Source organism: Pinus tabuliformis, chromosome 8 (genome assembly GCF_031772625.1).
Source record: "Pinus tabuliformis cultivar Carrire ecotype Pingquan chromosome 8, CPIR1, whole genome shotgun sequence".
In the NCBI taxonomy this organism is placed as follows: Eukaryota; Viridiplantae; Streptophyta; class Pinopsida; order Pinales; family Pinaceae; genus Pinus; species Pinus tabuliformis.
Window position 1 is genome coordinate 1,611,313,298 of NC_142294.1, and position 11,800 is coordinate 1,611,325,097.

Genomic DNA, 11,800 nt, shown 5'->3' on the forward strand with positions numbered 1-11,800 from the left:
CAAGATGTTCTTGAACCTTTTGGTGCACTAATTGGATATGTTCAATGAACTTTCTTGCTTTTTCTATAACGTTATGACCTTCAATAGCAACATCTTTCCCAAAAATAAGAGTAAGTAACATTTTACTAAATATCTAAGATATATAGATATCATCACTAAGAGTAGTTAACATATTGTATAAAGAATGTATTTATTTGGGCTACATAAGTTTCTTGGATGACATCTACATTAAAAAAATATTTATTGGATGCACAAGTCACTCATCTAAATGTTGGTGAGAATGAGCGTGAAACTGAAAGATAAAGAGTTAGTGTTTTCAATAGTCATGGTAGGGGGATGGATGGAGTGTGAATCCGAAAATAGTTTGTGAAAATGAGAGTGTGTACAATGATGGTGGTAGTTGTGGTGCTTGCATTAGTGATGGTCACACTTATTATACTTTTGGTCTCCATAGGAGAGTGTTATAGTTCTCATACAAATAGGAGGTAGAAGTAGAGGAAGTAATGCATATAAATCCATGCATTTTTTGGAGCTAATTGATTTGTCTACTTTCTGAAACCATTTTTCGGCACTTCATTACACGAAGAGGGGGAGGCGGTAGGCATCACCTATGCAGAAGAAGATTCCTCAATATTATTCTCTAGCAAAGTAATACATGTGTTCCATATAAGAGTAGAGAAGACATTTAATAGCTTCAACTTAGCTAAAAGTTTGCCAACAATGCCTTCCCACCCCAACCCTAGAGAGAAACATATAAAAGTAATTAATTGTATTTTGATAATAGATATTTTTAAACTTTTAGGTTAATTTTATTTTATTTTTTATAATTTGTTTATTTCATGGATTATTTGATAAGACATATTTCAAATATTTTATATAAAATTAAAAAAAAGCATTTTAAAATTGTAATCGCTAAAATTAATATTATATATAATATTTAATAATGTTCTTAAATAATAATTTTATTATTATATTTTTTTTCTTTAATCTAAAAGTTTAAAACAAAATCGACAAGTGGGTTTGCACAATATTTTATGGGTTTGCACAATACTTTATAGGCTAGATAGCATGAGTAATTGGTGACAAGTAATCTCCCTATTGACAAAATTCACAGGAGTTTAGAGAGGCTTTCCATTATACTGAATTGTGGTAATAATTTTATTTCAATCATGAACCTCTATACCTTTTTGACTTTCTTCATTGTGGTCCTTTTAGTTGGACTAGCTTTTCCGATTTAGTTTTTCCATTTCTTTTTGGAGATATATTTTCAATTTTTTTTTTCGGATATGTTTTTTCTTTACTTTTATAAAGGGTAGTTTGAACATTTAAAGATTTTTCTTTTTTATATAGATCTTTGATAAGTTTTGTTCAAAATTGTTGTTGAAATCTTAGGGTTATGTTGTGAAATTTATAAATAAATTGATTCTATTGATAGTTTTTCAGAACTCTAAATGCCATTTTATATTTCAAAATGCATTTAAAAAAAATAAAATAAAAATAACCAATAACCATTATATTTCTAGATTTCGATAAAAAAACAAATACTTATAACAATTAAACTTTACCGTATTAAATAAACCAAGAAAACCATTCATTTTCAACTTGGTTCAATATTAATATTTTATATTTATCCTTTTATTCATTTTAAATTGTTTTTGTCTGATTTTAAGCCCACGTTTTTTTGAAAGATTATGAATCTAAGAAAATATTCTTCACCATATTTAACTTTAACCATTTCATTAATTTTTAATCTACATTAAATTAACTTACAAATAAAACATTATTTTCTTATTTTTATAATTCTAAATATTTAATATCTATAATAATCTTAAGACGATTTATAACAAAATAAAATAAAATAAATCATTTGCCCAGGTGGATCGACCCATTTGATCAGCATGCACATGCAGGTTTATCTATCTAGGAGTGAATCTGTAGCTAATTCTCTCTCTCACTGGGAACTAAACTCGGAGTAACCTAACCTATAAACTCGGAGTAAACTAAACTAGCTAGTGATCGATAGATTTGAATGAGATGTTTACTTAAGTTGTCTTTATTTTAATATATAATGTTCCATAATAGGTAAATTACGATGGTTAGGTGTTTTTAAAAATTTGTTATTAAATAATAATTTAATTTCAAGAAGACGTATTCTCGGACAGTTCGATTATTTTGTCAAAATTTATGGTTCAATATTTACTAGCCCAGATGCCATTTTGTTTTAAAAAAAAAAACCCCAGAAAAGATACATTAACAACTCTAACATATCGAATTACAACCATTCTACAGCTGTTAACTGGGACTAGGAATTCTTAAGAGTTTTTTATTTAAAATTTTTCTAATAAATGAATTTTTATTTTCTCGTGTAGATTATAAAGGAAGGGAAAGGCAGGTATTGAGGAGGAAGGCGGCGTTGCAAAAGCTGAAGGTGCCGCTGATTTGGAAAAGCTGTGTTGAGGAAACCTGCAGGTGGCGTTGCAAAATCTGAATCTGAGGAGGACATGACCTGCCGGTTTTCTCAACACACCTTTTCCAAATCACAAGCGCTTGGAGGACACATGAACCGCATCGCCAATGAAGACGTTGATCCAGTGAATGCTATTTTTCAGTTGAATCCATCAGCTGGTGTGATTAATAATAATAATATTGAGTGCCGCAGCTGTGATTAATTTTTTATTTTTTGGGTTGTTAAAACCATCTTTAATTATAATTTCCTTGTTACAATTTGACATGGTATCGATGGATTATCCATGAAGGCACCGATAAATGGAATAAAAGTGAACCGCCCTTCTGGTAGTGCTTCCATGAAGGCAGCGATAAATGGAATGAAAGTGAATCGGCCTTCTGGTAGCGCTCCCATTGGACGTAAAGCGTTTCTGTGCGTTTAATGTACTGCGCAGTTTAGATCGATCGGTATATCCAATATTAATGGATCTCAACACAGATTTATCACAATTAGAAAGGGATTAAATTAAATTTTATGTGTTGCAATTTTTGTGTTTTAAAAGTTTTGTATATCTATAGTGTATATATCAACCTCTGATACTTAAGATCGATATGTGAATTATTAATTATTATTTTTTAAATATCAAAAATTTCCTAATCTAATAGTTAAAAAAAAAAATCAGCCTCAACCTTCCTATTTAAAAACAAAAATAAAAGAAAAAGAAAATTAAAAAAAAATAATACATTATAAAAGTTAAATTTATTATTTATTTTATTTTTTTAATATTTTATTATATCAAAATAGAAGTGTTATGTCATATCTACTATCAACAAACAATGGAGCAATGAAAACTTAAATAGGATTTTATTATCTGATTTCTAAATTTGAAAATAAAAATTTATGATAATAAAAAATTAAATTTATATAAATATATCTATTGATTAGTGAAAAATTACATATAATGATAATATTAGTTAATTATAACTAGTTTATTTTGTTAAAAAATAAAAAGTCAGATTTTTTTTGTTAATCGTAATATGGTTGATTTTATGTTTTTATAATAATCAAAATAAAAAGCTAATTTTGATCTTTCCCATTAGGGTTCGTAGTTTCTTTATGATGTCTTAATTTTATTTATTATCTAACTCTTTTTAATAGGTAAAATTCTCCTTTGATTCCGATGTGCTAATCTTTTCAATTATATAAATATTTTCAGAAAAATATCTTTGTATATTTCTTTATGATTTAGCCAAAAACATGACATTCTAATGTCATATTTACTAGAGAGTATGTGATATTGCCCTTAATTTTGAGATTAGAGGTTAATAAAATTATTTGCAAATTTTTTATATTTCTGCAAAATTTTGTATGTCAAAAATTTACATTCATATATCCTAACCTAAGTCTTAAGAGATTTAAAGGGTAGTATTTATTATGCTACATATAATGGCCGAACAATTTGTAATTGTTTACAGAAGATTACAATTTTTTCACCCACCTTTTATCATTTTTTCAATGTTAGAGTACCAATTGAGCTTGTGATGAAAACCAATTCCAACATATTTATGTAAAGACATCTTCGAAGCTATTTTCCTCATGTATAGAATTCTATGTGATATTTTTGTACGTAACTATCATAACCTTTATTTTTCATTGTTCATACCCATATACACATATCACACCCATAGTAGGTTAGACATCCTTAAGTATTCTTATTACGAAGGACATAGCACTACTACATAAAGGGGGGTTTTAAGACAATATTTGAGACAATTGTTTGAGTAAATTGTCTTAACTTAGACAACTTGAGTATTATTGTCTTAAAATATTGTCTCTATAAAGACAATATATAATACATGTATTATTGTCTCTTAGGAGACAATTTCATTTTTGTCTTTCAAAAGACAATAATTTGGATTAGAAACATATTGTCTTTATAGAGACAATATGTCTTTAATCTTAACTGTTGTCTCTCTAGAGACAATAAAAATTTATATTTAAAGACAATACAATATCACTTACGTCTCATTAGAGAAAATATAAAATAAGGAATCTAGAAATGTATCTCACCATTGAAATAAATCAATATAAAAATATTTAATTAAAATAAACTACAATATCATTGATTAATTCATGTGAGGGTACAGTGGAATCAAACCACCAACCTCCTACTTATAAGGCAAGTGCTCTTCCATTGAGGTAGCACCCTTAAAGAATTATGTGAAGAGTTATGGAAGTCCTTGAAATTGCATATATAAGTATTTGAGTTTTAAAAAATGCTCCAAACATGATGGTAGAGTACACGTTGAATGGTACATTGCATGTATTGTTTATTGAGATTGCTACAAATAATGGTAGTAAAAGAGGTCAATCTAAAAATTGATACAAGTAGTCCCAACAAATTCTTAAAGCAAATTCAAGTTCTAAAAGCAAGTTCAAAACAAAAACATTTTCTGGAATTCATGAGGAACTACAATGTGAAAAATTATGTTTCCACCTTTATCGAAGCCTTAAAATTGACTCACTCGAAGCCATACTTCTTGGTACAAAAGAAAATCTCTATAGGAATGTAAAGTGGGGCCTCTAGCACTGAAAAATTAGAAAGCATCTATTTTCAGTTATTACCCACATAATTCACCCTAAAGTAATATTATTTGTATCTCTGACACTAAAAAGATTGTGCAATGGAGAAAGAATAGAAAAAACAAACATCTACATCATATATAAAGTGACTGGAGAGTGCATCAAAACAAAATTTACCAGCATTTACGATATATGATTTTTGCACTTAGTAGAAACAAAATCCTTAATGAAAGGAGAAGAGAAAAAAAGGTTTAGTGTAATCATATACAAATGATTGGAAAGCACATCAAAACAAAATGTACTATCATTTTGTAGAATTAACATGTATTATTCATCAACAGACTTCTACGTAAACAAGCAAACTAACCAGCTCCTATCAAGGGAAACATAATGAAATTCCCACAAATGAAAATTATAAACACACCTTGAACTTCTCTAAAACATTAACCTTACTGTATACCTCAATAGCTCTCGAGCACGTGTCTCCAAACCTTCTACTAGGCATTGAGGATCATCTTGGCCTGCCAATATAAGCTGTCACAACTTGAGTATTTCTTCAGAAGGTAAACCTTTGACACACTCCATACCCGCTTCCATCACAGTCAGAAGGCATGCAAATAATAATCTTGCATCAACATAATAAAGCCAATGAACATACCATTGAGGATCAAGAGCAGACGAGGTGCAATGGATGGAACTAAAAATGGAGCATCAAAATTATCTGCACTATTCTGTCCCAAACTTGATTCATAGAGTTTTTAGGCAGCATCAACATTTGGAAAAATGCACAATGGTTTCATAAGAAACTAGACCAAGAACACCAAGAAAGCATGCCTAGACTATTTTCCTAGAATGTATAGAAAGATAACTTAAGCCTTAGACATACAACTTGCACCACTTAAGCTTCAATGGAAGACTTGCCAAATTTACTTCTGGCCTCCGCAACCAAAGGAAAAAATAGAAAAATAATTGAGCACAACATTAAATCAAATCCAAAGGAACTAAATCCAAGATCACATTTAAATACATCCTTTATACTTGCGACTTGGGCATGCCATTTATTGTTGTAAACGGCCCATCTAAAACCCTACATATATTTTCCCGACAATTCTTAAATAGATCTATATGCCTTAAATAAACACTGAGCAATAAAAAATGAACTCTCATAAAATTTCATCTCTTCAAATTCCATGTAAAGCATGCCCAACCATTACATGAACCTTGATAATTGGAACTGCTACAACATATAATGGGTTAGCATAAGCAACAAACCATGCATGCATTCCTTCGAATCATCCCAAGATCAAAAATGTAGAAATTTTGACTGTAGATTAACTTGATAATCCAATATAACTAAAGCAAAATAATTTAATCTACTTCTACAATCAAACTTGCGGAAGCTTAAAATATTTGAGCAAGATCAAGTTGAGCACATATAACCAGAAGAAGAATCAATGCACATGAAACAAAGAAGAATACTCAGGGGAAATCCTCAGCTAAAAACTCCACTATCTGTATTATCATACAAGGTGGAAATACATCAGAATTACAAAAATCCTTAGCTCTCACAACTAACCAGCTCTCAGTACAATCCTCCTGGATGCTCACAGGCAAATAACACTTCTCACAAACCTTCTCCTCTTCCCTCCAAGCCTCCTATTTCCTTGCACAGTTTCTATGGGTGATCCTCCTATTACCAAGTGGAAGACTGATCACTCACACTGATCCTACACCCTGTCAAAACTACAAAATCCTCAAGGAACCTTGTTCCTTCTACATGCATGAGTTTCCTTTATAGGAGAAAACATGCAACTGATAGTACATTGTCCCTGTATTTAATCTCAACTGGGTATTTCTCAAATTAGACATGCATTAGCTACTAATGAGACAATATTCATTTATCTGGAGTGCACTAGTTGGATGCATGCATGCATTAACTGACTGAACTCACAATTAGTTCCTCAAACAGTTTGGAACTAATTTAACTGGACTTAACTCAGTAAATTGAGCTAACTAATTACAACTCAAATATAAGTCAATATTATCTCCTTAATTAAGGGATAATCTCCTTAATTTAAGGAATAATTGTTGCATGACTTCAGAAAGACTTCTAACTTGAATTTCTCCAATGACCCAGGTGGATATTGGTGGCCACCTACCAAGTCCACTTGGAACCCCTCCATTGTTCCTTTTAGCTTTTCAGTTTCCTTAATTGTAGCACAATTTACTATTTATAGCAGTTTCTTGGGTCCTAAACTTCCGGAGCCGTTTTGAGGCCCTAAACAATGTCTTTTGGGAAAACTGGGAGTAACATGGGTTCATGGACCGATGTTGCTCTTCCCAAAGTTGTAGTTCTTGGATCGATCTTTCTAATGAGATATTGTGCACATCAAATGGAGATCGTATGCCAATGTTACGACCCCGGGAACTTGATATACCAATTTACCCAAAAAGGGCCCACAATTTGGCGCTTCATCTTCTAGGGTTAGGTTTTTGGATGTTTAGGGTTTTCCATTGTTTCTGAACAATAAATAGGCCTACAAGCCTCATTGTAACACAATTCAGAGGCATGTAGCCACCACATCTCTTCTCAGAGATAAGCTACCATCACCCTAGCTGGTTTATTTCAATTTCTATTTGTAAGCATATTTCAGTATTTTACATTAATGAAATGAAGTATTATTTTTGCTACATCTTTGTGTATATGGTTATCTCTGTATTTTGTTGCGTTCTTGTTTAAATCTGGATCAGTGGTATAAGAGCGGTCTGCTTTTTTTCTCTGTTTTTCTTTGCATGTCCCTAATGAGGTCGGGATATAAGGAGTTAGGGCTTGAACTGGTTGAACCTTTGCAAGAACAACCTCGCAAGTCCCGACGGCCTCCCATGGCGGATGAAAAGAAAGATGAGGTTTTTTTGTCTTTGAGGTTTCTGCGAGTCTCATGTTTATGTAGATTTACTTCCGGATCCATTGCATTCAAATTCTTTTTTCTTTTTCGATTGACGTTTTGAACCAGCAACAGTGGTTCATCTTCAGGATGTGAAAGAAATGTTGAAAGATTGGTCTTATTTCTCAAATATATAGAGCTGTGTGAGATGCTTAGCTGACAGATTCTTTAGATTATTTTTAATTGTCCTATTTAAATGTATTTGTATTAATTATTTCATGGTTTAATTTTATTTGTTTTAATTATATTTAATTTAATTAAATTAATTTAATTATATCCATTATTTATTTGAAATATTTTAATTTTAATTAATTTATAAATTAAAATTAAAATACATACCCATGTTTATTTATTAATTAAAATTAAATATGTTTGTATACATATTCATTTTAAAATCAACTATCTATATGTATTTTAATTAATTTATCAATTAAAATTAAAATACATCTATGTTAGGTTATACCTCTATTTATGTCATTTATTTTATTATTTTAATTAATTATTAATTTTAATTGTTTAATTAATTTTAATTGTTGTAATTTTATTTGTTTATGTTTTAATTTTTAATTTGTTTTAGGATGTGTTGCCCTATTTTAATTGTGTTAAATAATCCTTAAGTTATTCTTGTTTGATGAATAATTCTTTTAATTATTTTAATTTTAATTAATTTATTCATTAAAATTAATATACATATCCATTTTTATTTATTAATTAACTCTTTAGTTATTCCAATATTATTTTAATTATTTTAATTTTAATTAATCTATAAAATTAAGATATGTTTATTTATATGTGTTTTTAATTAATTTATTAATTAAAATTAAAATATATAAAAACGGGTTATACTTATCTTTGTTTCATTATATTCATTTATTTTATTATTATAATTAATTATTAATTCTAATTGTTTATTAATTCTAATTTCTATTTGTTTTTTTTTTTTAATTTTAATTTGTTTCAGGACTATTTTAATTGTGTTACTTATCCTAATTTTATTAATTTTAATTGTATGTTTTGATTGTTTATTAAAGCTTCCTATATATAGTCCTAGGTTGTGATTATGGTTAAGATATTTTCAGTTAATGTTAAATTATATATAATTATGGTCATAGTGTGTTAATTTAGTAAGACTGGATTTTATATATATATATATATATATATATATAGGTCAAATAGAGGAGGATTCTAGTTGGGTAGGGGTAGATTTGGATGACAGGATAGAATCCAGTTTTCACTTATGGTCCATCCATCGTCTCTATTGAGGTTGTTAGGGTGTTTGCTAATTTCTATGGCTTCGTTGAATTTCCTTATGAAGTAGTGATCACTTCTAGCTACGATGCAAGTATCCTCTATACAAGTTTGGGGCTTAGTTTTCTTATAATGTTCAGCTAGAGCTGAGGATTTGGATCGATTGTGTTTAATGTCAGCTGAGTGTTCCTAGATTCTTGTACTAAAGGATCTCCCAGTTTCACCTACATAGGGGTTGCCGCATGAGCAAGGGATTAAGTAGACACCATTATGGCATTTAGGATCAATTTTGTCTTTGACTAGATTAAGGCAGTTACAGATAGTGTTCAAGGGTTTGAAGGTAGTTAGAATTCCATTATTTTTCAGGATGCGGGAAATTTTGTCTGTAGTCCCTAGTATGTAAGGGAGGTTGACTTTTCCTTTTATATTATGAAAGTTTTTATTTTTGTTAGGACCAATGTATGCCTTTTCTATGGCTCTGATAGCTTGATGTTTCTTGTATCCGTTTTTTAGGAAAACTTTAGTAAGGTGTTCTATTTCTTCTTCTAGGTGTTCCTTGTTAGAAATTCTAAGGGCTCTAGTTGCTAATGTGTTGAGGACGCCTAGTTTGTGGGTAGGGTGATGATGTGAGGATGCATGTAAATATTGTTCAGTGTGAGTCTTTTTTCTATATACCTGGTGGGATATCGAGCCATCATCATTCCTAGTGATGAGGATATCAAGGAAGGGGAGGCTTTTGTTGATCTCAACTTCCATAGTGAATTTTATGGAAGGGGATAAACTATTTAGGTGTTGTTTGAAGGTTTCTAGGGTTTCTCTTCCATGAGGCCATATGATGAATGTGTCATGCACATATCTTTTCCACAGTTTAGGTTTTAGGGGTGTAGTCATAAGGGCCTGGTTTTCAAAGTCCTCCATAAATAAATTGGCAATAATAGGGGACAGAGGTAACCCCATGGCAACTTCGCATGTCTATTCATAAATATCTTCCATGAAGCTGAAAAAGGTTGATCTAAGGCAAATTTCTATGAGCTTTGATGTGTCTAGATCTATTAGTTTGCGGATGACCTCCATGGCATCATTGATGGGGATATTGGTATATAGCGAGGTGACATCAAAACTAACCAAAATGTCATTTTGATCAAGTTTGATGTTCTTGATTTCTTCAATGAATTGGGTTGAGTCTTTAACAAAAGAGTCTATATTTCCTACTAGTGGTTTTAATTTTTTAGCTAGGTGTTTTTCTAGATGGTATGTGGGTCCATTAATTTTGTTTACAATTGGTTTGAGAGGGATGTCTTCCTTATGAATCTTGGGGGTTCCATAAATTCTTGGTGTGTATGGCATAAAAAATTTTAGGGGCGAATGTTCGCCCTTTCGGGGAATTAAGGGGTTTTAAATTTTTAGTGGGCAAATATTTTGTATCATAGTACATTTTTACAAATCACCTCAAATAGCCCACCTTATTTTAAGGGAGAGGGTAAAAAAGGTAAATTTAGCCCTTGAGATTAGGAGTTACAACCTTCCATTGGCCCATTTTCAAGAATAGGTTTTATTTAAGTGAATCCATTCGCCCATTTCAAGAATAGGTTTTATTTAAGTGAATCCTATGGGCCAAAGGCCCAAATACCATATTTATAAAAGAGGTATGGTAAATTAATAAAAATATAAATAAATGAGAGGTATGGTAAATAAATAAAACATTTTTTATATTTACTCCATAAGTCACCTTATATACATGCAAGGGTGTAAACAAATAAAAATATAAGTAAAGTGGAGGTATGGTAAATAAATAAAACATCTTTTTATACTTACTCAAAAGGTATGGTAAATAAATAAAAATATAAATAAACTAGATGCATGGTAAATAAATAAAACCTCTTTTTATATTTAGTCCATAACCCTCATTCTATTTATGAAGGCTCAAGAAAGAGGTTTTATTTAAGTGAATCCTATGGGCCAAATACCATATTTGTAAAAGAGGTATGGTAAATTAATAAAAATATAAATAAACAAGAGGTATGGTAAACAAATAAAACATTTTTTTTATATTTACTCCATAAGTCACCTTATATTTACGAACACTCAAAAAATGCGTTATATTTAGGTGAAACCTATGGGCAAAATACTATGGGACAAATACCATGGACTTGATTGTTATTAATACCATGCAAAAAAACATTATTAACCCTAATATTAGTATTAATAAAAATAAAAATGGCACATGGTATTGACCCATGGTATTCACCAAAATGTGTTATGCTATTAACTTGCAAAATAATACCCAGATACAGAATATGCGAAGAAAAGATACCCAGAACACAGAATATGCGAAGAAAAGATACCCAGAACACAGAATATCAATGATTTTATTATTCAAAGAGCAATGTTCACATGCCTCTTCGAGGGGGCAACCTCCAATAGAGTAGAGCTCGATTACAAAATAAGACACGATGCTCCTCGCAGGGAGTCTCTATCCTTTATATATGACTCATACATGCAATACCACGGGCCAATACCGTGGGTTTTATTAATACCATTATCTAATACTACGGCAACTAACTGTGGTCCCGTCATT